The sequence below is a fragment of the Anabrus simplex genome, chromosome 3 (assembly GCF_040414725.1).
Source record: "Anabrus simplex isolate iqAnaSimp1 chromosome 3, ASM4041472v1, whole genome shotgun sequence".
Lineage (NCBI taxonomy): Eukaryota > Metazoa > Arthropoda > Insecta > Orthoptera > Tettigoniidae > Anabrus > Anabrus simplex.
The window spans coordinates 460,693,522-460,721,381 of record NC_090267.1 but is presented as its reverse complement, the minus strand read 5'-3'; positions in this window follow the sequence as shown (position 1 = coordinate 460,721,381).

The window sequence follows — 27,860 nt, the reverse complement described above, 5'->3', positions numbered from 1 at the left end:
GTATTTGTTGCCATTTTACTTCTATGTGGCTATGTGCGAGTGCCTGGGAAAAGACGATATTGAGAGAATGAGGCCGACGTTCACCATGGGTTGGTCAGCAGTGCCATGCGCCGAGATCGCTTTCTTCAAATAATGAGATTCATTCACTGTGCCGATAATAACACTATGGATACAGATGACAAATTGTGGAAATTAAGACCTTTCATGAATATCGTAGAGAAGAAATGTCGTCAGTATTTTACAGCGGAACATGACTTGGCTTACGACGAGTGCATGATACCATACTACGGAAAACACGGGTGTAGGCAGTTCATAAGAGGGAAGGCGATCAGATTTGGCTTCAAATTGTGGTGTTTGAACACAGTTGCTGGATATTTAGTGTCTTTTCAAGTTTATCAAGGGAAAAATCTCTTTGCCAATACACAGTATGAAACCGAATTCGGTAAAGCTTCAGCTCTCTTAGTATCTATGATGGACCAGCTACCTGATGCCGTTCAGCATTTGCCCTATAGAATTTATTGCGATAATTTGTTCACCGGTTTCAAATTAGTGAATCATCTTCGCTCTCGGGGATACAGATTTCCTGGGACCATTCGAGAAAATCGAGTCCCAAAAGACTGTCCACTGACTTCTTCTACTGAAATGAAGAAAAAGAAACGAGGCACATTCGAATACGCTACAAGTAAAGAAGAAGGGATAATTGTCGCGCACTGGGTTGACAACGCAGTAGTTACTTTGGTATCATCCTGCCATGGTGTGCAACCTATGTCAAAAGTTAGTCGGTACAGTCAAGCTGAAAGAAAAAAGTGTCAGTCCCACGTCCAAAACTATTCGGAAAGTACAACAGCTGTATGGGTGGCACCGATCGTATGGACGAAAATGTAGCCCTCTATAGGATTGGTATCCGTGGTAAAAAGTGGTGGTGGCCAATATTTACATGGCTTTTAGACATCATGGTGAACCATTCGTGGATGCTGTTGAGAAAATCGGGCAATGAAATTAAGCAGTTGGAATTCAGGAGAGATATTGTAATGACTTACCTGAGGCGTTATTTGCAACCTCTTAAGACAGGTGGACGTCCGTCGACGTCACGTGGAAGCACCATAGGAAAAAGGTACGTGCAAAATATTTATTACGATATACATAATTGGGTGGTATTTTGAAGGGAAATAAGTACAGTTGTTGTCACTCCTTTTCATTTTAGAGTATCTGACACCTTGAGGTTCGATGGCCTCCATCACTATATAGCTCCAACAAATCAACGACGGCGATGTGCAGCCGCCGGATGCGAATCCCGCGTCCGCACAGAATGTGTCAAATGTAGTGTGGGCGTATGTGTAAACTGCTTTATGTCATTTCACATCAGTGAAAAGTAAAAATAGGTGACTATGTATCATGTGTGAGCTAATGTTATTTTGCAGAAATCCTAAAAAGATGTCGCAAATGAACCTATAAACACAATTTGTTCCTTTATTGCAAAGATATTTGTATTTTTAAGTGATATTCTAAGTGATGTCTAAAAGCATGCTTACCTCACTCAATATGACGATCCTTCCCCTAAATCCTACACACCACACAGCTACTTCCCACACACTACTGGATTTAATTATTACAAACAATACTCATAGAATGCAGACTTACGGACAACAGCCAGCTCCCGGACTTTCCCAACATGACTTTATTTACGCAACTTACTCACTGAAATGTCCCAAATATGAGCCTAAATTAATTTCCTATCGAGACTTCAAAAACCTAAACGAAGAGGCGTTCATAGAGGACGCACTCAAAACACCGTGGCACAGCATACAGCTCGTACATGATATTAACGACAAAATAACCTTGTTTAACAAACTACTTTTAGGACTGTATGACAAACACGCCCCCATACGGACTGCACGAGTGAAACGAAAACCATCACCTTGGCTGGCGCAAGACATACGAGCAAAAATGGAGGAAAGATGCGCAGCTTACAAATATTATAGAAAAAATTCAACCGCAGACAATTTCGAAAAGTACAAAAATTTGCGTAACACAACAACTCAGACCATCAGGAATGCTAAGATACGCCACACACATGAAATCTTAAAAAATAACAATTCTGACAATGTTTGGAAAATTCTTCGGAAAAATTGGTTTGACAAAAAATAAAACCGACGATAACAACACTGACTTGCCATTAGACGAATTAAATAAATATTTCTGCTCACAAAATTCACATACAGACGAACGAACTAAAAGGGAAACAATCGACAGACTACATACGAAAACAAAACACGATGGAGAAGAATTTTATTTTTCACGTGTAACTCTTAACGACGCCAGAGAAGCAATTAAAGAAATAAAGTCAGATGCTACAGGATGTGACGGAATAAATTTGACATTAATTAAAAGACTCTCTGAAATTGTTCTCCCAAAAATTACACACATAATAAATACCTCACTTATGACAGGAATCTTTCCCAATATATGGAAAAGTGCCATAATACGACCGATAAGAAAAATCGATAATTCAACAAAACTCGAAGACTTTCGACCAATTTGCATACTTCCTTGTCTTAGTAAAATATTAGAAAAGGTCGTTCACAAGCAGATAACAAATTACCTTAACAAACACAATTTACTCGACAAATACCAGTCAGGATTTAGACCTAACCACAGCACAACCACAGCACTACTAAAAGTTACAAATGACATTCAAGCAGGCATGGACAACAGACAAATGATTATCCTTGTACTTTTAGACCTAAGTAAAGCATTTGACTGTGTGGACAGGGAAATATTATTAGCTAAGCTACAAGCACAAAAATTTTCTTCAAGCGCACTGACGTGGCTGCACTCTTATTTAATTGAGCGGCAGCAGTGCGTTTCAGCAGGTACGAAAGTATCACACTGGCAACAAACTGAAGTTGGCGTAGTTCAGGGCAGTGTTCTAGCGCCACTGCTATTTTCACTGTACTTACATGACCTACCAGAACATATAAAAACGTGTAAATACCATTTCTACGCAGACGACATTCAACTTTATATGCAAACAAACCCGAAAGACATTCAACTAGACATTAACAAACTAAACGATGACCTGGAAGATATAAAAGACTGGGCTAAAAATAATTCTCTTAAAGTCAATCCATTCAAATCGCAAGCAATCATAATTGGATCCAAAAGTAATCATACTAAACTGAAAAGTGTTAAAATTCCCCCAATCCTATTCCACGCAACACCAATACAAATAAACGAAACTGTAAAAAACCTTGGCCTCATTTTTGATAAGTACTTAAACTGGACGGAGCACACGACGAAAATATGCCAGCGAGTATTCTTTTCTTTGCACTCTCTTAAACGTTTACGGGATCTCCTTCCTCTAAATACGAGAAAGTTACTTGTTCAAAGCTTAATTCTACCCATCTTCGATTATGGTGACGTAATATACAACAACCTAAATACCACACTTAACGCTAAACTTCAGCGGGCTTATAATACATGCATCCGTTTTGGATTAAATATGCCCAGGCATTGTCATATATCACCTTGTTTTGAACAGCTGTCGTTGTTATATTTGGCCGAGAGAAGAAACCTTCACTCTGTTTCGCTTGTTCACAACATTCTTCGTACAGACACACCAAGTTATCTGAGAATGGATTTTAAATACCTGTCATCTCCAAATAGTATACCTACAAGGTCAGAAACCTCTTCCCTGCTGAGCTTCCCAATTTACCGCACGGCCGGTTACGGCAACTCATTCATACCTGCAACCATACGCTCTTGGAATTCCCTTCCGGCTGTAATTAGAGACATACATTGTAGAAATGTATTTAAAAAATATGCTATAAATGGTACATAGACTTAAGAAATTAGTATTTAATGTTTTTTATAGTGACTCTCAGAAATTTACCTTTTGTTTATAACTATTATTTAAGTTTAATTTTATAATTAACTATATGTAATTAGAAATCTTAATACTCTGCAGTTTGTACAATGTGGTATATATGAGATGGTTTGGCATAACAGCAGGCTTCATAGCCTGAGCCACGCCATATAAAACAAGTCAATAAAAAATATTCCGTAACAATATTAAACATTAAATTACATGGTATTCTAAAGAGGAAACCATTTTTAAGTTTTACCCAAAAGCTATGTCAAGCGCCGTGCGGTACCGTACGGTACCATGCCGTCATTTAGAAACCAACCAGCCAATTTTTAGAAAAATGACTTTTATATGTTCTCTAACATGTGAATGCAGGGAATATTAAATAAAAATTAAAAAAATCGAAAATTGAAAACTCCGGCGTTCCCCACGTCTCGTGTATTGATTGTTATACAGGCATTATATAGGCATTATATATCTGCTACGCGGGGTGTACAAATATGAATGTTACGAACTGTATTTCTACAGCAAGGGCACTGCGCTTAGGGCGGGCAAGGATTCACGGCGGTGAAGTAGACGATGTGGAGTTCCAGTCGTGCTTTGTCAACTTACGTGACTTCGAATCCGTGGTAGTGAAGACAAAGAAAGTATCTTCTTTCCCTGCCCTCTAGGTTCCGGTATTTGACCCTGGGTCGCTCTAGTGCATAAGGCGACTGAACTATGATTATCCCAATACTGCAAGTTGTGCATAAGTATGATTGACATGGGCTGCCGAGTGGAATAACTTTTATGCAGAAGTCTCCTCCTCAGAGCTCAAGGAAGTTAATATTCAGCAAGTGGTCAGATCACGATATCAGCCAAGGGCGTGCCTCAACGGTGATGTGGAGTACTTCGTCGTAGTCTTTCCTTTTTAGTTTGTATTAATCCGTTTACACCCTAGGGTTAGTTCTTTCCTCGGAATCAGCGAGGGATCCCACCTCAACCGCTTCAAGGACAGTGTCCTGGAGCGTGAGACTTTGGGTTGGGGATACAACTGGGGAGGATGACCAGTACCCCGCTCAGGCGGCCTCACCTGCTATGCTCAACAGAGGTCTTGTGAGGGATGAGAAGATTGGAAGAGACAGAGGGAAAGAAGTAGCCGTGATCTTATGTTAGGTACCATCGCGGCATTTGCCTGGAGAAGTGGGAAACCATGGAAAACCACTTGGAGGTTGGCTGAGGTGGGAATCATACCCCCTCTACTTAGTTGACTTCCGCAGACTGAGTGGATCCAGTTCCAGCCCTCGTATCACTTTTAAAATTGCGTGGCAGAGCCAGGAATCCAACCCGGGTCTTTGGGAGTGGCAGCTAATGACACTAACCATTATACCACAGCGGAGGACAGTTCGTCATAGTTTGAATGATAATATAATGATGGCGTATGGCTTTTAGTGCCAGGAGTGTCCGAGGACAAGTTCGGCTCGCCAGATGCAGGTCTTTTGATTTGACTCCCGCAGGCGACCTGCGCGTCGTGATGAGGATGAAATTATGATGAAGACGACACATACACCCAGCCCCCATGCTAGTAAAATTAACCAATTATGGTTGAAATTCCCGACCCTGCCGGGATTCGAACCCGGGACCCTGTGACCAAGGTCCAGCACGCTAGCCATTTAGCCATGGAGCCGGACGTTTGAATGATAATAACAGTAAATTAATTTTAAGTACTTGAAATGTTCCGCTCTTTGTCTGAACGCTCAACTAAGTGTATTTCGGTTCAGTGGGACCAGAGTTCGATATGCGGACGGGTCGGGGATTTTAATGTTGAATGGTTAATTCCCCTGATGTTTGTGGCTGTCCCCAACGTCGCTGCTACTCACCTCACCTTCAGCATTGTCCGGCTTTTGGTCACAGGTTTGATTCCCGACAGGGTCGTATGTGCCGTCTTCATCATCATTTCATCCTCATCTCGACGCGCAGGTCGCCTGCGGATGTCAGATCAAAAGACCTGCACGAGGCATTTCCGGAGGCCACACGGCACTTCATTTTACCCTCTATTCTTGTCCATGTTTCACTTCCACGCAATGCCACGCTCCAGACGAAAGTCTTCGAAGATGTCTTCCTCATTGGTATATCACTGAAGTGAGCTAATTTCTTTTCCCAAGAAATGCGGTTCTTGGTTTTCGAAATCTGCATTTTATCCCATCCTCATTTATTTCATCGTTAGTTATTTTAATACCCAAATAACAATATTATCCACTTCCTTTAAGACTTCATTTCTAGTCTAATATTTCATTTTTTATCTTTTTGTTTTTTACAAATTGTTTTACGTCGCAACCGCGCAGATAGGTCTTAAGGCAACGATGCGATAGGAAGGGACTTGGAGTGGGAAGGAAGCGACCGTGGCCTTAATTATGGTACAGTTCCAGCATTCGCCGGGGATGAAAATGAGAGACCGTGGAAAACCATATTCTGGGATGCCAACAGTGGGGTTCGAACCTACTATCTCTCGAATGCAAGCTGACAGCTGCGCGACCCGAAATGCGCAGCCTCTCGCTCGGTCTAAAATTTCCTGCATCACGTGACTTTCTTCGAGTGCTAGTCTGTCGTAAAAGTTGTCTTTTAGCATATTTATTTTGTATGAAAACTTAACTTTGGTCGTCTTGATCTTTTGATTCGATCCATTCAATTCGTATTACCACCCGCCACTTACAGAGAAAGTCAGCATTAAAACGCATTCATCGTAATAGTTTAATTTAGAAACAATCTGTGACTTAATGAACTTGTCCATATCAATGAAACATGCTTAGGTGTCTATTTACTGCTATCACATAACCCTCGGGGTCGCCACTTGATCACATGCTCTAACACTTCAAAGTTGTGATTCCGTAGCAAAGCAATATGAACGGAAGCAGTTGCGAAATTTTTGCTGAAAGCATAGAATTGCTGCGAAAAATTTAAAAGCCTCGTTTCTTGAATTCTCAGAATTCAAATCAATATAATGGCTTGAGATAAGACAAAGCACTAAAACGATCATGCCCTACCTCTGCTGGATAACGCTTAGTGCTGCGAAGTGCTCAGTGAGACAAAGAAAGTAAATGTTTTCGTTGATGTAGCTTGATGATACAACGTGTCTTCAGTACGCCCTGTTTTTTACAAATTGCTTTACGTCGCACCGACACAGATAGGTCTTATGGCGACGATGGGACTCAGTACGTATTAGTGGTAATCGTATTTCACAACACGATCGGCGGATGCACAGTGGGTCTCGGCCCACAAGTCGTCAAGGCTCTTCCGAGGTCCGACAGCTCTGCACTGCGACCGGTCAACCGAGCAGAGGAGAGGTAGCCACGGCTCTGCTGTGACTCTCCGCTTCTGTATTCGGGAGACGGTGAGGGACTGGTTTACACCGTCAGGTATCCTGAGAACGGTTTTCCGTTTTTTTTTCATTGTCTTGCACTAAGGCGAATGGCGCGACAGTTCCTAGCATAGACCACGGCGACCAACCTTCTCATCTTCTTCGCACATCTCCTAGTCCGATACAAATCTCCTGGCCAGAGAGACGGCGTCATGGTCTAGGACGGCCGCCTCCCCCTTCAGGGGAGGAATGTTTTTTTTTGCTAGGGGCTTTACGTCGCACCGACACAGATAGGTCTTATGGCGACGATGGGATAGGAAAGGACAAGGAGTTGGAAGGAAGCGGCCGTGGCCTTAATTAAGGTACAGCCCCAGCATTTGCCTGGTGTGAAAATGGGAAACCACGGAAAACCATTTTCAGGGCTGCCGATAGTGGGATTCGAACCTACTATCTCCCGGATGGGGGGAGGAATGGAAACAGTAGTAGTAGTAGTACTATGTAGTAGTGCTACGTTTTCAGCATTCTGTTATACGGCGTTGAGGCATGGACACTAACTGAGACCATGTGCAAGATATTGCAAGCATTTGAAATGTGGACGTACCGAAGGATGCTGAAGATACCTTGGACAGCTAAAATAACCAAATTAGACGTTTTGCACCGTGTGAAGAAAGAACCAGAAATTCTCACTACCATCAAGAGAAGGAAGCTAGAATACTTTGGTCATATGATGCGGAACTCTAAATACCACCTTCTGCAAGTAATACTCCAAGGGAAAATTAATGGAAAACGTGGTCCGGGGAGAAGTAGGACATCATGGCTCGGCAACTTGAGCCAGTGGTTTGGGGTGACAAAGCTTACCCTATTCAGAACAGTTATGAACAAACAGATCATGCTACTGATCGCCAACGTTCTGCGAGGACATGGCACATGAAGAAGAAGAAGAAGAAGAAGAAGAAGAAGAGGAAGAAGAAGAAGTAGAAGAAGAAGAAGTATTTCACAATACATTGTCGGTGCTTGTTTGGAATAACCCGTGTGATGTCGTGTCAGACCACTGTCAGCCGGCGTGCCTCCTAGAGTATGACCACTCCTGAAAAGCGCTCTGGATACCCCTCACCACTGCGATATTAGGTGAAAGTGTGCAAGAGAAACCGGTGAATTCTGACAGTTGCGGCAGGCGGGGAGTGAACGGAGGGTGTCATTGGGGCGAGACAGAGCTGATGAAGCAAATTCCGCGTACAAAGTCGTCGTGATTAGACGTAATAACGCTAAAAGGTATGATAATATTATACATTTTTACAATAAAACACTTTACAATGAAACGTATATTCACACTTTCCAGCAAAACAAAGAAGGAAGGCTGAGACCAGGAATAGGACGTATGTTAATGTACTTACGTTTGGACTTTACAATGAAGTTCGAACTCCAGTGTCGGCAGCCCTAAAGATGGATTTCCGTGGTTTCCCATTTTCACACCAGGCAAATACTGGGGCTGTACCTTAATTAAGGCCACGACTGCTTCCTTCCCACTCTTAGGCCTTTCCTATCCCATTATCGCCATAAGACCTATCTGTGTATTATTATTATTTCTTTCGAAATCCATTTACCCTTCAGTGTTGGATTTTCCTCGACTCAGAGAGGGGTCCCACCTCTACCGCCACAAGGGCAGTGTCCTGGAGCGTGAGACTTTGTGGGCTGGGATACAACTGTGGAGGAGGACCAATACTTCGCGCAGGCGTCCTCACCTGCTATGCTGAACAGGGGCCTTGTGGGGGATGGGAAGGTTGAAAGAGGGAGACAAGGAAGAGGGAAGGAAGCAGTCATGGCCTTAAGTTAGGTACCAACCGGACTTTTGCCTGGAGGAGAAGTGGGAAATGCCGGGCTGAGTGGCTCAGACGGTTAAGGCGCTGGCCTTCTGACCCCAAATTGGCAGGTTTGATCCTGGCTCAGTCCGGTGGTATTTGAAGGTGCTCAAATACGTCAGCATCATGTCGGTAGATTTACTGGCACGTAAATGAACTCATGCGGGACTAAATTCCGGCATCTCGGCGTCTCCGAAAACCATAAAAGAGTGGTTAGTGGGACGTAAAACAAATAACATTATTATTATTAGAAGTTGGAAACCACGGAAAACCATTTCGAAGATGGCTGAGGAGGGAATCCAACCCTACTCAATTGACCTCCAGAAGCTGAGTGGACCCCATTCTAGCCCTCGTACCACTCTTCAAATTTCGTGGCAGATCTGGGAATCGAACCCGGGCCTCCAGGCAGCTAATCACACTAAACACTTCACCACAGAGGCTGATTATTATTATTATTATTATTATTATTATTATTATTATTATTATTATTATTATTATTATTATTTACGCTTCGGACACGATGTCTTTTCTGAGAGTAAGGTGTTGATCCCTAGTTCCACATATTTAAATGTTGTTTGTGCTTCCAGCTTTCAGCATTGCGCGTTACAGGAAGCATCGTCCTTTTTTAGCTCAGTGGTTGAACAATCGGGTACTCTATTGGCTATAGTCTACGTTGACGTAAAGCGCGTGTCTTGTCGGCTTCCTCTGTTTCAGCGTATGAACGGCCTTGTCTGGCCATTGGCTGTCTCAAGGCTTGACCTCGTCTGGAATCTACATTTTTATGTAGTCTCATGTTCAGCTTCATTACGATTTTGTACTTTGAAGGATTTGAACTTAACTGAGAACTTGCTTTACGATTAGTTTAAGTTTCATACTACGCCTTCAAGGAAATGTTATAACATTGCTTTCGTCGTTTTGCTGTAAGAGCGTGAAAATTCGCGGACATCAGCCTCATGGGTGGGTGAGTGGTGACCATTCCCCTCTGTGTGTTGGATTGGTGGAATACATCTTTTTTTTTTTTGCTAGTTGCCCTACGTCGCACCGACACAGATAGGTCTTATGGCGACGATTGGATAGGAAAGGCCTAGGAGTGGGAAGGAAGCGGCCGTGGCCTTTATTAAGGTACAGCCCCAGCATTTGCCTGGTGTGAAAATGGGAAACCACGGAAAACCATCTTCAGGGCTGCCGATAGTGGGGTTCGAACCCACTATCTCCCGAATACTGGATACTGGCCGCACTTAAGCGACTGCAGCTATCGAGCTCGGTGTGGAATACATCGACAGTATCCCAGCTTCCTGTAAGTGGTAACTATACTAGACTGAACTAAAGTTGGCGTCTGACAGGTAAGGTTGGAGGGAGGAGCACTGCACGTGCCATTTCACAATGTTACCACATTCCAGCATTCCTTTCTACATGCTCTTACCCCTCGCTTCCGGCTCACTTGTTACCTCCTTCATTCTGACCGCTGTGATCTGTTGTAGACTACCTGGCCAGGCGGTGTCGTCCCATTTGCGATCACTCTTATACAAACAATCAGGTTCTTATCAGTGACAGTCACAGGTTTGTTAACTCCCAGCAAGACGAGCTGCTCTGAAGTTTTATCTTCATGGCAACCGCAGTCGCCCCACCCTCGTTTCCATGGCAACCACACAGCCACTCCCTTTATCCCGCCTCGGCAGGCAGTAAACGGACCTCCCTCTAAGAAATGTCACATACCAACTCTTATTATTAGCAGTATAAAAGTGGTAACCAGTGGGGGCTCTAAATTTGGGAGAGTAGGTTTACAACAAAGGGAATTACTTACCAGAATCTAGTACCGCTTCCACATACTTGTATATCATTATTACTATTAACACATACAGTGGAAGCTCGATATCTCGAATCACCTCGGGAGCTAAATTTCATTTCGAATTATCGAAATTTCGAGATATAGAGAATACCGTTTTTGAGCATATATAGCACATAATTAAATCGTATGTATCTACGGGCTTATAGTGAATCCAGTATTTTTTACAGTGTAATAATTTCGTGCGGCTATTTCTAGCCGAGTGCAGCCCTTGTAAGGCAGACCCTCCGATGAGGGTGGGCGGCATCTGCTATATGTAGGTAGCTGCGTGTTATTGTGGTGGAGGATAGTGTTATGTGTGGCGTGCGAGTTGCAGGGATGTTGGGGGACAGCACAAACACCCAGCCCTCGGGCCATTGGAATTAACCAATGAAGGTTAAAATCCCCGACCCGGTCGGGAATCGAACCCGGGACCCTCTGAACCGAAGGCCAGTACGCTGACCATTCAGCCAACGAGATTTTTACAGTATTTAAAAATATACTAACAAACTCGTATTTTACGGTATCGCTTTAATTACGACCCCCTTTTAAAGTAACTCTTTTAGAAGATAGATTACCGAGCTCGATAGCTGCAGTCGCTTAAGTGCGGCCAGTATCCAGTATTCGGGAGATAGTAGGTTCGAACCCCACCGTTGGCAGCTCTGAAGATGGTTTTCCGTGGTTTCCCATTTTCACACCAGGCAAATGCTGAGGCTGTACCTTAATTAAGGCCACGGCCGCTTCCTTCCAACTCCTAGCTCTTCCCTGTCCCATCGTCGCCATAAGACCTATCCGTGTCGGTGCGACGTAAAACAACTACCGAAAAAAAAGATTGAATAAAATACATAGAGCATACATACATACATACATACATACATACATACATACATACATACATACATTATCATTATAGACTCTTATGCCTTTCAGCGTTCAGTCTGCAAGCCTCTGTGAGTTTACTAAACGTCGCCACAATCCTCGATTTGCAACTAGTGCTGTGGCCTCATTTAGTTCTATACCTCTTATCTTTAAATCGTTAGAAACAGAGTCTAACCATCGTCGTCTTGGTCTACCTCTACTTCTCTTAACCTCCATTGCAGAGTCCATTATTCTCCTAGGTAATCTATCCTCCTCCATTCGCCTCACATGACCCCACCATCGAAGCCGGTTTATGCGCACAGCTTCATCCATCGAGTTCGTTCCTAAATTAGCCAGTGAAACAATAAACATACCTCCGTTAACACGTTTGGAAAGAATCCATAGTCTCTTCTGTGTTTTACTGTTAACTTTCTTTTCTCCCAAATACTTTTCAACAACATTTATTTCTGTGAAAAACACTGACTCTGTATGTAGCCTGCTTTCGAAACTACGCAGCCAGTATTCGGAAATAGAGCTTGTCATCCAAGACTTCCAGTTTTTTTTTTTTTTTTTTTTATACGTAACCGGTAATAATTTCACACCCGTTAAAAACGGGGCTTCGCCGATTTTCCGATCACTAGAAGTTAGTCTTTAGGTTCCCGTTACATTAGCTCCCAGCATCACTGTAACCCTTTCTTACTTGTTAACTGTTACTCACAAACTATAAATGTTGTATTGCACAGTTAATGTTGTACAAAATTCGAGTTACAGAGTATCTTCTTCTTCAAGGGAGGAAACGTTTACTTCGATAAATCGAGAAATTCGTGTAATCGAATTTTGAGTAATAGAGATAAAAATACACGTGGACAATAAGACAAACGGCCGAGAAATTTAAATTATAAATTGAAGTTACTTCGAGATACTGAAAATACGAGTAATGGAGGTTCAAGATATTGAAGTTCGACTGTACATCGGAATTGGGAAATATCCCGGTTGCATTGATCACTTACAGTAGTCTGATAATAAAGTAAATTTAAAACATAATTACCCAACAACAACATCAACAACAGCAGAAACAACAACAACAACATATAGCAAGAAATACTAATAGTTTAACAGTCTAAATCCAGTATCATATACGAATTCACGCACAGCTTACAGTACTGTAGGATGAGCTTACTACTAGCTTGCCCGGCTCCATGGCTAAATGGTTAGCGTGCTGGCCTTTGGTCACAGGGGTCACGGGTTCGATTCCCGGCAGGGTCGGGAATTTTAACCATCATTGGTTAATTTCGCTGGCATGGGGGGCTGGGTGTATGTGTCGTCTTCTTCATCATTTCATCCTCATCACGACCCGCAGGTCGCCTACAGGAGTCAGATTGGAAGACCTACACCTGGCGAGCCGAACATGTCCTCGGACACTCCCGGCACTAAAAGCCATACGCCATTTCATTTCATTGCAATGGTGGCATTGGGAGGTTCTCGAAACACCCTTCGTACTCACCGGACATGGGACCTTGTGGCTTCGAATGTTTCCAAAGTTGAAGGCCGCCGATATCCTGACGTGGCATCTGTACTCCACGCAGCAGGGCGGTCCGTCGCTGTCATCAACAGAGCATACCTCGTCAACGGTCCCCAACGGCTTCCTAACATTTGGCAAGAGGTAATAGACTTGCGGGTGATTACTTTGTATAAATGTAATGCAATTTTACCTGTTAGTTCATTAAATTGCCACTACTGTATTTATACATCTATCTTGGACACAAGATAAAACTTGGAAAAGACAACCAACGTGCAGAAATTCCTCGCAGAATAGGTATGAGTTGGACTGCATTTCGAAAACTAAGATTCATCCTCACTAACAAGGATGTTCGTACGTGCGTGCTGCCAGTTACTACTTACGGTCTGGAAACGATGACTCTGACGAAGGAAAGCGCTCGCAAGCTTCAGCGAATACAACGAGCCATGGAGAGACAGATGCTATGGATCAGCCTTAGAGACAAGATCCGTTCAGAGGACATCAGGAGAAGAACTAATGTAACAGACATCCTAGAGAGAGTAGCAAGACTAAAATGGCAATGGATAGGACACGTAGCTCGACAAGACTACAACAGGTGGACCTCTAGGATTGTTCACTGGAGACCATGGGGACACAAGAGAGGCATTGGAAGACCCCAGAAGAGATGGCTCGACGACATAAAGCTGTTGGCTGAAACACGCTGATTCCAAGTGGCTCAAGACCGAAGACGATGGAAGCACATGGAAGAGGCCTATATCCAGCAGTGGATTGAAATAGGCTAGAAAATAATAAGAAGAAGTATTTATAGCCCTCGTATTACATGAAATACGACCAAAGGGTGGTGAATTTCATTTCGAAAATTCAGTATCATATGCAGTGGCTTGTTTTCGATCGACGGATGCCTTGGTCATATTTTCTCTGGTGATCACCTGGGCTAAGGATTTATACATTTGATTCTTCGAGTGCACGACATCGGTACTAGATACAACAACAACAACAACAACAACAACACATGCATTGGCCAGAGAAAGAGTTATCCACTTGGTGGCCCGCCTTAACTTTTAAAGGTAAGGGATGAATGGGGACGGGAGGAAATGTCATCGCATTAACGCTGTTGATACTTCTGAAATCACTTACTGGTCGTTCTTAAACATTCAGCCAACGATCAATGATCAATCAATCAATGATCAATGCTTGTGGTTTCCCCATTCCCCTCCAGGCAAATGCTGGGATGCTACCTACCTTAAGGCCACGGCCACTTCCTTCCCTCTTCTTTGTCGATCCCTTCCAATATTCACATCCCTACACTAGTTCCCTGTTCAGGTTTTGAAATGTGGTATTACAGAAGATTGCTGAAGGTGAGATAGATAGATCGAGGCACGAATGAAGAGATACTGAATCGAATTGGCGAGAGGAGATCGATTTGGCTAAGTTTGACTAGAAGAAGAAATAGAATGATAGGACACATATTAAGACACCTAGAACTTGTGCAGTTGGTTTTTGAGGAAAGTGTAAGCGGTAGGAACGGTAAGGTTAGACCAAGGTATGAACATGACAAGCAGATTAGAGCAGATGTAGGATGCAACAGTTACGTAGAAATGGAAATGTTAGCACAGGATAGGGTAAACAGACTAAAAGAAACAGCGAAAGAAAGAAAGAAAGAAAGGAAAAAAGATTATTATTTATTTAATCCGTTTTTCCCTTTGATTCAGCGAGCGATACCACCTCTGTTGCCTCAAGGGCAGTGTCCTTTAGCGTGATATATTTGATCGGGGATATCACTGGGGTGGAGGATGAGTACCTTGCACTGGCGGCCACACCTGCTGTGCTGAACAAGGGCCTAGTGGGTAATGGGAAGATTGGAAGGGATAGACAAGGAAGAGGGAATGAAGCGTCCATAAGTTAGGTACAATCACGGCATTTGCCTGGAGAAGGAGTGGAAAACCACCGGAAAAGCACTTCGAAGATGGCTGAGGCGGTAATAGAAACCCCGTCTACTCAGTTGACCTCCCGAGGCTGAGTGGATCTCGTTCCAGTCCTCGTACCACTTTTCAAATTTCGTGGCAGAGCCGGGAATCGACCTTGGGTCTTCGGAGATGTCAGCTAATCACACTAACCACTATATCACAGAGGTGGACATTAATAATAATAATAATAATAATAATAATAATAATAATAATAATAATAATAATAATAATAATAATAGAATTATGTTCGCCTCTATGGTGTTGCGGTTAGTGTGATTAGCTACCACCCCCGGAGGCCGGGATTCGATTCTAAGCTCTGCCACGAAATTCGAAAACTGGTACGAAAACTGAACGGGGTTCACTCAGCGTCTGGAGTTCAACATTTGCAGAGGGTGGTTCGAGATTCCCACTGAGTCATCCTCGAAGTGGGTTTCCGTGGTTTCCCACTTCGCCTCCAGGCAAATGCCGGGATGTTAAATTAATTAAGGTCACGGACGCTTCCTTCCCTCTTTCTTGTCTATCCCTTCCAATGTTCCCATCCCCCCACAAGGACCCTGTTCAGCATAGAATGTGAGGCCGCCTGGGTGAGGTACCGGTCCTATTGCAAAGTTTAATCCCCGACCCAGTGTCTCAAGCTCCAGAACGCTGCCCTTTAGGCGCTAGAGGTGGAATCCTTCGCTGAGTCCGAGGGAAAAAACAACCGTGGGTGGGGGGTGGGGTGGGGTAAACGGATTAAGAAAGAAAGAAAATAATGATAATGGAGTCCGCCACTGAGGTGTAGTGATTTGTAGCCCCCCGCCCGGGGGCCCGGCTTCAATTCCCGGCTCTGCCATGAAATTTGAAAGTTGGTACGAGGACAGAACGGGGTTTACTCAGCATCTGGACGTCAACTGCCTATGTATGTTGGGTATTCAGCCCGAAGGCTAGTTGGATCTTCCACAGCTCCACCAAAGCTGTCATACATTAGATAGCCTAGGTGTCACTGAAGAGGCATACTAGGGAAATGAGTAGCGAGGTAGTTTCCCGTTGCTTTCCTCACTGGGCCAGATGTTGCTATTATACATATATGTGTCTGCCAAGCCCACTGAAATCCAGCACCAACTGACCCTATTAGCGATATTTTCACACCATTCATAACAGGGACTGTCTGCATAAGGAATGCTATTTCTAGTATCACTCATACCTTAGTCACTTTCGTATTGTCGAAGCCAAAGATGAGACTGTGACAGGTCAGTATAAGTAACAATTTATTCTAACCCAGATCAGAAAACATACTGCACTGTAAACAGTAGATCTCGCCAGCAAGGGCATCCATCTTGTCAATCCTTTCCAATCTTCCTATCCCCGTCCACAAGGCCCCTGTTCTGGAGAGCGTGTGAGGCAGCCCGGGTGATGTACTGATCCTCCTGCCAAGTTTCATCCCAGACCGAAAGTCTCACGCTCCAGGACGCCGCCCTTGAGGTGGCAGAGGTTGGTTACCTCGCTGAGTCCGAGGGAATAACCAACCCTAGGTCCGACTCGTCGGCTGAATGGTCAGCGTACTGGCCTTCGGTTCAGAGTGTCCCGGGTTCGATTCCCGGCCGGGTCGGGGATTTTAACCTTAATTGGTTAATTCCAATGGATCGGGGGCTGGGTGTGTGTGGCGTATTCAACATTAGAAATCATCCTAGGGATGGCCCTCATCTTCACAGACATGCAGGTCACTTAATAGTCCATCTACTAGAAAAAGACCTGCACCAGGCCTCTTCGAAGGCCATACGCCATTGTTATTAATACCAACTCTAGAGGGTAAACTGTTCCTTCTTCTTTTTTCTTCTTCCTTCCCATTCCTGTGCGTGTCGGTGCGACGTAAAGCAAATAGCAAACTTTTCAAATTTCGTGGCAGAGCCGGGAATCGAACCCTAGCCCCGGGGATGGCAGCTAATCACACTAACCACTACATCACAGAGACGAACGGGTAAACTGTTTAAGGAAAAAAAAGGAAAGAAAGAAAGAAAGAAAGAAAGAAAGAAAGAAGGAAAGAAAGAAAGAAAGAAAGAAAGAAAGAAAGAAAGAAAGATTAAATAATAATAGTAACTTAAGGGCACGGCGCTCCCCCTCTTCTTTTTCTATACCTTCCAATCATCCCATGGCCCCCCCCCACAAGGACCTTGTTCAGAACGACAGGGGAGGCCACCTGGATGACGTACTGGTCCTCCTTCCCAGTTGTATCCCTGACACTGCCCTTGAGGTGGTAGAGATGGGATCCCTCGCTGATTCAGAGGGAAAAACCAACGCTGGGGGGTAAACGGATTAATAATAATAATAATAATAATAATAATAATAATAATAATAATAATAATAACATTAATTATAATGTATTTACGAGGATGAGAGTCCGGCTCAATGGCTAAAAGGTTAGCGTGATGGCCTTTGGTCACAGGGGACCCGGGTTCGATTGCCGGTAGGGTCGTGGATTTTTAACCATCATTGGTTAATTTCTGCGACACAGGGCTGGATGTATGTGTCGTCTTCATCATTATTTCATCCTCATTACGACGCGCAGGTCACCTACGGGGTCACATCTAAAGACCTGCATCTGGCGAGCCGAACATGTCCTCGGACAATCCCGGCACTAAAAGCCATACGCCATTTCATTTTTTAAAATTTTTTTTTTACGAGGTCGAGAATGTCTTTCATTTGCTCACAATTCTTGTGACTTCCTTTCCTTTCGTGGATTCACGTATTTTTTTTCTATTTATCGGCCCCTGCTCGTCGTAAGAGGCTACAAAGAGGGGGACAACCAGATAATTTGTACTCACTCTCTTGAAATCTAAGCCCAAAAACGTATCCATTATTGTATGTTCTTCCGTGTAGCAGAGAAAATGTAGAAGTGTAAAGTTTTTCTATTTTTTTTTTTTTTACCGCTTCGACACAAGTAGTTCTTACGTCGACGATGGATAGGTCATGGAATGAAACGACCGTGCTCTTAGTTGAGATACAGCCCCAGTACTTGACATATTTGACAGTGCGGTATACCATATTCGAGGCTGTCGACAGTGGGGCAGTGTTGCCAGGTCTCCCGAAATTTCAGGAGATCTCCCGATATTTTGGCAACACTCCAGAAAATCCGATAAAACAAAAAGTCTCCTGAAATGTCATCTAATCCAAATTTAAGGGAAGTGAATAATAATGATTTATGGTGCGTAATATATTCTTTTTCTTCTTTATCTGTTTAGCCTCCAGGGTCGGTTTTCCCTCGGACTCAGGGAGGGTCCCACCTCTACCACCTCAAGGGCAGTGTCCTGTAGCGCGAGACATTAGATCGGGGGATGAAATTGGGGAGGAATGCCAGTACATCGCCCAGGCGGCCTCACCTGCTATGCTAAACAGGGGCCTTGCGGGAGGATGGTAAGATTGGGAGGGATAGACAAGGAAGAGGGAAGGAAGCGGCCGTGGCCTTAAGTTAGGTAACATCCCGGCATTTGCCTGGAGGAGAAGTGGGAAACCACGGAAAACGACTTCCAGGATGGCTGAGGTGGGAATCGAACCTACCTCTACTCAGTTGACCTCCCGAGGCTGAGTGAACCCTGTTCCAGTCTTCGTACCATTTGTCAAATTTCGTGGCAGAGCTGGGAATCGAACCCGGGTCTCCGGGGGTGGCAGCTAATCACATTAACGACTAAACCGCAGATGCGAACGCGTAATATATTTGTGTCGAAAAACTCCTTCATCGTCTCATTCGTTCTCCGCATTCATTTTAGGCTCGAATTACGTACCTAATCTCCTCTTATTTAACTCAAAACTCAGGCTTGACTGCATCATTCGAAAGGAAATCACCGACCAGCACATATAATACAAAATGTGCTTCCCGCTACGACTTCAAAATTGGCACACAATCCCTACTCCTGACGAATAACTACATCTACAGGAAGGGTGGAGAAGAAGAAGAAGAAAAAGAAAAATAGAGTGGCCAGAAAGTACGGGTGAGTCAAATTGTATGTTTTTCTCATAATAACTTCAAACGACTCTTGCATTCCTTAATTTAGCTATAACATTTCAGTGTTCGAGGAACCACCAAAATTTTCACTAAAACTCCCCAAATATTTACGTACAATCTACCGAATTTTATTTATAGACCTGGCAATACTGCAGTGGGGTTTAAAGAAATCCTCTTTCGAATGCAAGGTCATAATTACGTGGCGCGAACCACGCAACCAATTCGCTCGGTACTGAAGGACGTATTTGCATAATCAAGCAGTGTGCGGTCTCTATTATCAAGTTAACACTACAAGACTTCCTAACAATACTTCAAAAGCGACCGACCAATAGGCAGAGATCCCGAGAGAATATTAAATCATAATAGACTGCCATCCATCGGCGATCAGAAAGATCCTCGTCAGAGATCAGGCGGTTCAAGAGGACCGTATCTTATCAGCAAGCAAGTTATGAATGGAAACTGGCAGAAGGAGAGGTTCCGACTAAGCATAATCGACAAGATGCAACTGTGAGGGGGGGGGGGGGCAGTGGGAGTAATTGGCACGAGGCAGATGACCTTAGAATATTGTGTGTTATTTGCTATCTTTATTACTTGCGTATCATGGCGGTATAATTATAGACTGGTAGTGGAGGTATTTAACAAGCTCTACAGTACAGTTTATGTGTTTCCGCTATCTCTCTGCTGAAGAACGGGAACGTCTTCTTGGCTTCCAAGAATCTAATACTTGTTGCTGCCATGTATGTTGTTCACGAGTTACAGCACCTTGGCTCAGTTGTCGGCTTTCAGGTTGCGATAAACTCTGTTTCATTCCTACGAGTGCAGATGATATTATCGGAACGTGTCCGTCAAGTCCAACACGGAGTATAACTGAATGTTTGAGTTTAAAATAGAAAATATTCCATGTAGCATTATATCCAGGAAACTCAAAAGAACTGTTTATTTTTCAAAATAAGAATCCAGTGTAAAACCTTACAATTACAGATTTAAAGAACCTTAGTAGGCCTAATTAAGCTTTCATATATAATTCAATCAATCAATCAATCAATCAATCAATCAATCAATCAATCAATCAATCAATCAATCAATCAATCAATCAATCAATCAATCAATCAATCAATCAATCAATCAATCAATCAATCAATCAATCAATCAATCAATCAATCAATCAATCAATCAATCAATCAATCAATCAATCAATCAATCAATCAATCAATCAATCAATCAATCAATCAATCAATCAATCAATCAATCAATCAATCAATCAATCAATCAATCCTGATCTATATTTAGGGTAGTCGCCCAGGTGGCAGATTCTCTACCTGTTCTTTTCCTAGCCTTTTCTTAAATGATTTCAAAGAAATTGGAAATTTATTGAACATCTCCCTTGTTAAGTTTTTCCAATTCCTAACTCTCCTTCCTATAAACGAATATTTGCCCCAATTTGTCCTCTTAAATTCCAACTTTATCTTCATATTGTGATCTTTCCTACTTTTAAAGACGCCACTCAAACTTATTCGTCTACTAATGTCATTCCACGCCATTTCTCCACTGACAGCTTGGAACATACCACTTAGTCGAGCAGCTCGTCTTCTTTCTCTCAGTTCTTCCCAACCCAAACTTTGCAACATTTTTGTAACGCTACTCTTTTGTCGGAAATCACCCAGAACAAATCGAGCTGCTTTTCTTTGGATTTTTTCCAGTTCTTGAATCAGGTAATCCTGGTAATGAAATGGCGTATGGCTTTTAGTGCCGGGAGTGTCCGAGGACAAGTTCGGCTCGCCAGATGCAGGTCTTTTGATTTGAATCCCGTAGGCGACCTGCGCGTCGTGATGAGGATGAAATGATGATGAAGACGGCACATACACCCAGCCCCAGTGCCAACAAAATTAACCAACGATGGTTAACATTCCCGACATTGCCGGAAAAGTCAAACCCGGGACCCCTGTGACCAAAGGCCAGCACGCTAACCATTTAGCCATGGAGCCGGACATTGGGTTGGTGATAAAACTGGAGAGGAGGGCCAGTACCTCGCCCAGGCGTCCTCACCTGCTATGCTGAACAGAGACCTTGTGGGGGGATGGGAAGATTGGAAGGGATAGACAAGGAAGAGAGGAGGTCATTTACTGGTATGTAAAAGAACTGCTGTAGAAAAGTAGTCTCGGCGTTTCGAAAACTTTAAAAGTAATTATTGGGATGTAAATTATATAATAATATTATTACTTCCCAGCAGAGCCTCCGTGGTTCACGTGGCAGCGCGCCGGCCTTTCACCGCTGGGTTTCGGATTTCAAATCCCGGTGCTGGACAAAGCATAGGTGGGGCAGGTTTTCCTTCGGGTACTTTAATTCGAGGGACACTCTCTAATATCATTTCATCCGTCAGTCATTAATCATTGCCCCAGAGGAGTGCGACAGGCTTCGGCAGCCGCCACAATTCCTATCCTCGCCGCTAGATGGGGGCATTCATTCCATTCCTGAACTGGTTGAAATTGGAAACATGCTGTGGATTTTTTATTTCTTACTGAAACCTTAATTTGGTCGATAAATTCAAAAGCCTCCATTCCTTGATTTTAACGTCATCTAGTGGTCTGGATATTGACGATTTCAATTCTTTCGTCAACCTTTAAAGGTAAGATTTTTGCTTTGATATTCCATTGATTCTCTGATTTCTTGGATGGTCTATGTCAAGGAAGAAACGATACGAAAATCCATATAGATAGTTCAAAGAGCAAAGAGATATTTGGTACCGAGCAAGTGGCTGCTCGGTTTGGGTTACGTAGCTATCAGTTTGAATTCGGGAGATAGTGGGTTCGAACCCCACTGTAATCAGCCCTGAAGATTGTTTTCCGTGGTTTCCCATTTTCATATTAGGCAAATCCTGGGTCTGTACCTTTAATTAAGACCACGGCGCTTCCTTGCCATTTCCTATCCGATTGTTGCGATTAGGGCATATCTGTGTCGGTGAAACGTAAAGCAAAATAACAAAGAAAAGAAGAAAAGTATTAGGTATGATGCTTATATTTTTCTTCTTTCGGGAATCTACATGTAAGCCTTCTCGTCCCATTACCTGCAGCTACACATTAAACTATATGTGTACAAGGCTCTTATGCTCCCGACACTTCTATTTACTTCTGAGACGATTTGGTGTGCTCATGGACGACTTATCAAGATATCGTTGTTCTTGAAAAATTGCTAAAAGAACGAAATGTCAACATTGGACAAAATTATCACATTTAAAAAAATCCAAAACTAGGTGGCTTCCAATGAAATTATTATTATTATTATTATTATTATTATTATTATTATTATTATTATTATTATTATTATTATTATTATTATTATTATTATTATTTGCTTTACGTCGCACCGACACCGATAGGTCTTACGGCGACGATGGGAGAGGATAGGGCTGGGAGTGGGAAGGAAGCGGCCGTGGCCTTAATTATACAGCCTCAGCATTTAACTGCTGTTAAAATGGGAAACCACGGAAAATTATCTTTTGAGCCGCCGATAGTACGGTTCGAACCCACTGTCTCCCGAATGCAAGCTGACAGCTACGTAACCCAAACCGAGCAGCCAGTTGCTCGGTCTTTAATTTTTTAAGAATAAACCTGCACAGGTATAGACATAGAACTAAACATAGCTTCGATCTGGCTGGAAATGACCCGAGATGTGGGTGTTTAGAGGGGGTAAGGGGGTAATATTTTAAATATTTACTAGAGGACCCGTGCTGCTTATCAGCATTTGTTATAAATAGGTTGGATAACTCGTCTTGATATACCTGTCGTAGTCATATAGTTTTACCTGTTCTTTTCAGCATTTTTGTGAACATTTAATGCTGGTAATACAGTTTATAACACTTCTTTCCATACAATATACTCTGAGTTTAGATCATTCGGCTACTACTACTACTAACATGTTTTCATTCTTCCCCTGAAGGGGGAGGCGGGCCTCCTAGACGGTGACGCCGTCTCTCAGCCCTGGCGATTTGTTACGGTTATGGAGATATGTGAAGAAGATGGGAGGGCTGACGGCCGTGGCCTATACTAGTAAATGTCCCGGCATTCGCCTTAGTGCACGAGAATGGGAAACCATGGAAAACCATTCTTAGGACAGCCAGCGGTGGGGCCAGCCCCTCTCCGTCTCCCGAATGCAGAGGCGTAGAACCATGGCAGAGTCGTGGTCACCCCTCCTCTGTTTGGTTGGTCTGCTACAACTTATCAATGTTTTCATTTCTCCCCTGAAGGGGGAGGCGGGCCTCTTAGACGGTGACGCCGTCTCTCAGGCCAGGAGATTTGTTACGGTGAACGAGATGTGCGGAGAAAGTGAGAGGGTTGGAGGCCGTGGCCTATACTAGAAACTGTCCGGGCAATCGTCTTAGTGTAGGAGAATGGAAAACCACGAAAAAACCATTCTCAGGACAGTCGATGGTAGGGACCAGCCCCTCTCCGTCTTCCGAATGTACATAGAGAGGCGTACAGCCACGGCAGAGCCACGGCCACTCCTCCTCTGCTTTGCTCGGTTGGTCCGTGTCTGGATCTTAACATTTTCAACGCCTTGCCGGAGATAGTGCAACATTGAATTGGCCATGGCTGAATACTGGTTCGCGTTAGTAAACTACCCAGTTTTTCAAGAGTTTGGCCCTCTTTATTAATGGTCATACAGAAGGCTGATCGACTTTACTTTGCCGTCTGTGCACACGTCGACTATTTTCTCTTAGCAGCATGTACGTTATTAGGAACGTTCTGCCATCTGTTGAGTATATTCAGAAGGTGGGGAAGGTCAGAGAATTAAGGAGTATGTAGCAGAGAATAGTATCCTTCCATGATCAGAGGAAGTGTATATTCTCTGGCTTAACAGGTAGCAATCAAACATGGCTGCATTACAATCACATTACTAAGGATGAAAATCGCACATTTAAGAATAGTAACGAAAGGGTTAATCGCTTAGCAACCTGCTAAGTACAGAATGTATTGCGGGCTAGGATAAGCTTTCACCTGCAATTGTTGGAGTGGTCATTTATGGATTCAAAATTTGGGACTACTCAAAGTCGACTGAACTCAGCGACCTGTCAATATCTGATGATTCACCAACAGTTGATTTCGGAGAGAATTAAAAAAAAAAAAAAAAAAAAAAAAAGAAATGAAGCAAATCTGTCCAGTAGAACGGTTGGACTGGGCAAAACCTTTTTTGTAAACTTTTTAAATATATAGAAATCTAAACCAATACGATTTTTTACTTAATTTTTACAATGGTGTCCTTTTTTTTTGCTAGGGGCTTCATGTCGCACCGACACAGATAGGTCTTATGGCGACGATGGGATAGGAAAGGCCTAGGAGTTGGAAGGAAGCGGTCGTGGCCTTCATTAAGGTACAGGCCCAGAATTTGCCTGGTTGAAAATGGGAAACCACGGAAAACCATCTTCAGGGCTGCCGATTGTGGGATTCGAACCTACTATCTCCCGGATGATGGTGTGGTTTTGCAGGTGAGCATCTTCCAATATTTTTCTCTTTGAAGCCGACGTTTCAGTAGATAGTCTATTCTCTACACAGTTCAAACAATCTTCGAACAGCACTGAATCGCAAAGTAAGTCCGCTGCTGCTATACTTGGGGACATAACGTGAAGTCAGCAGTCACTCATACTCTGCACCCTGCTGAGTTAACGAGTTGCAAATGATTTGGTGCGCAGAGGTTGCCAAACCACTTTCTTCCACACTCTCTTCGGCGTTTACCCTTTCTTGGTGTCGATTGCATTACACTAGTTATCAACCCCGGCTACAGTGGACTATTTAATCCTAAGCTCCTAATAAACACTGGGCTGCCGCTGGAGATTAGTGGTGTGAGCCGATGTCGTCATGTTTTGCCCACAAGTAAACCTCTTCTAAGCTAAGCGAAGGAGTGAGCGAGGAGAGATATATTGAGACGTCTGGTTTCAGGCCACTGACTTACGGGCTGCGCCGACCAATGATCCGAGAGAGGAGTGTTCAAGAATCTACGAAACTCAGTAACCTGTTCCACGATTTATGATATTGAGTTTCAGGAACGAGAGGGATTGTGAATAGCTTAAAAGATAAAAGAAACCCAAAAATCCCGTAAACCTATTCGGGGCCGGAAGAAAACACGTGTTGAAAAAATAGGAAGGCTGTGCGCGAAAGATTAAAGAGAGGAGCTTGACAGGGGAAGCTGGAGGTAATGATGTCACATACATATTCTTCTTCGTCTGCTGCTTTTCCCACACGTGTGAGGTCGCGGTTGCGAACTGTATCGCACATGTGGATTTGGCCCTGTTTTACGGCCGGATGCCCTTCCATCACTATTGCGTGTTTTTATGGTGGTCGGTAGTGAAGTATGTTGTGTGAATATGAAGAGGAAGGGACAAACACAAACCCCCAGTCCCGAGCCAGAAGAATTAATCAGACGCGATTAAAATCCCCGACCCGGCTGGAATCGAACCCGGGGCCCTCAGAACAGAAGGCCTCAGCACTGACCATTCAGCCAAGGAGTCGGACAATTATGTCACAGACGTGTGGTACGAAATGCAAGCCGCTTACAAAAGGTTAAATATCTTTTGAAAGCTTAGTGAACTAAGCTGGAGATAAAACAAATATAAACCTACTGTTGAACAGATTTTGAATCTCTCTTTCTCTTCTGATTTCTTTGCTGTGAACACTAACAGTAGGGACAGTGTTCGCAGTCAACCTACGCGAACGAACTCTACCTTAGGTCTTCACTCTATGTTGACTGGGAAGTATTAACAATACACCGTCAATTTGTACCGTTTTGCGACTACAGATGTAAGAATTTAAGTGCTTAAAATGCCAGAGATGAAGATTTACTGCCTCGTTAAGAATTAAATTACAGGGTAAAATTCTGAACGGGCGGCATCTCCTTAACGCAGAGACTAGTTGATAGGTCGTAAAGTTAAGCGCTTAAAAAAAAAGCTATGATATATACTCTTCACAGATTAGGAGAAGGAAGTATCCTCTAGTACATATGAGTGGAGTAGAATAGCAACTCATCACAACCATATGGGACTTGTATTACGGTCAATGAACTATTAATTACCCGGGTATCACAGCAAAGACATGCGTACACGGGTCCGCCTGAGAGACCTCTGTCATTATTTACCCTTAATACTAAAAATTGCCAACTTTTCTTTGTTATTTCCGTATTTTATTATCGACAAGGATCAATTAAAAAGTTCTACTACAGTGAAAAAGCGAAATATTGTAAGAATAGACGAGCGATGGTTTTTTAACAATGTCAATGAAATGTATGTATGTTGGGTATTAAGCCCGAAGACTGGTTTGATCCTCCGCAGCTCCGCTAACAGCTGTCATAAATAGCCTAGGCGTCACTGAAGAGGCGTACTAGGGAAATGAGGAGTGAGGTAGTTTCCCGTTGCTTTCCTCACCGAGCCAGCAGTTGCTATTACATATCAGTCTGCCAAGCCCACTGAAATGCATGCACCAGCCAACCCTATGAGCGATGTTTTCGCGTCATTCATAACAGGGACTGGCTGCATAAGGAATGGTATTACTAGCATCACTGTCCGACTCGTTGGCTGAACGGCCAGCGTACTGGCCTTCGGTTCAGAGGTTCCCGGTTCGATTCCCGGCTGGGTCGGGGATTTTAACCTTAATTGGTTAATTCCAATGGCACGGGGGCTGGGTGTATGTGTTGTCTTCATCATCATTTCATCCTTATCACGACGCGCAGGTCGCCTACGGGTGTCAAATAAAAAGACCTGCACCTGGCGAGCCGAACCCGTCCTGGGATATCCCGGCACTAGCATCATTTCACTAGCATCACTCATACCTCTGTCACTTTCATCACTTTCATATTGTCAAAGCCAAGGATGAGACTGAGACAGGTCAATGAAAGTAACAAATTTGATATAGCTCATATACCAGAAGACATAGTGCACTGTAAACACTACATCTTACCTGCAAAGGCCTATCAATGAAATAAGGAACACTAATTTACATATGTTTGCTCCTCTACATATAATAAATATTTAAAATATGGTAAAGATGGCATTTAAGCATATCTTAAAAGCTAACACATTAATAAAACACACAACTTATCAGAAAGAGCATCATTATCCACGACAGTCAACAAGTTGCAACTGTCCTATCGACTGACAAAGAACACTTATAACGAAAAAAAAGGACATATCACGCAATCTGAAACTGAAGCACTACGACCAGAAACTCTGTATGCTATGGAGTGTCTTTTATTGAACCGAAGAGGTCTGATGGAGAACCTAGAAGTTCAGAGAGAGGAGAATTCTCAGGAAGATCTTAGGTCCGGTAAAGGAAGATGAAGAATTCCGTAGATGGCACAATTCCGAGCTCTACAAACACATAGAGAGGCTTTCTGATGGTGCTAGGGAAAGGAGAGTAGCCTTCTATGGCCACATAGTAAGACTGCCTTCCAAAAGACTGACAAATTGCCTGTTCATCTTCTGGCAAAACAAAAAGATCCGTACCACCTGCCAGAAACTGAGAAAGACGTTAAAGAACTTCAAGATATTTAAGATAGACGGTCTGTAAGAAATACCCTGAAGGAAGTCCATGGATTTCAGGGAAATACCCGTAGGAAAGGTACCGCCTGGACAGATGAAAGAAATGGGTTACGCCGGCAGAAAATCC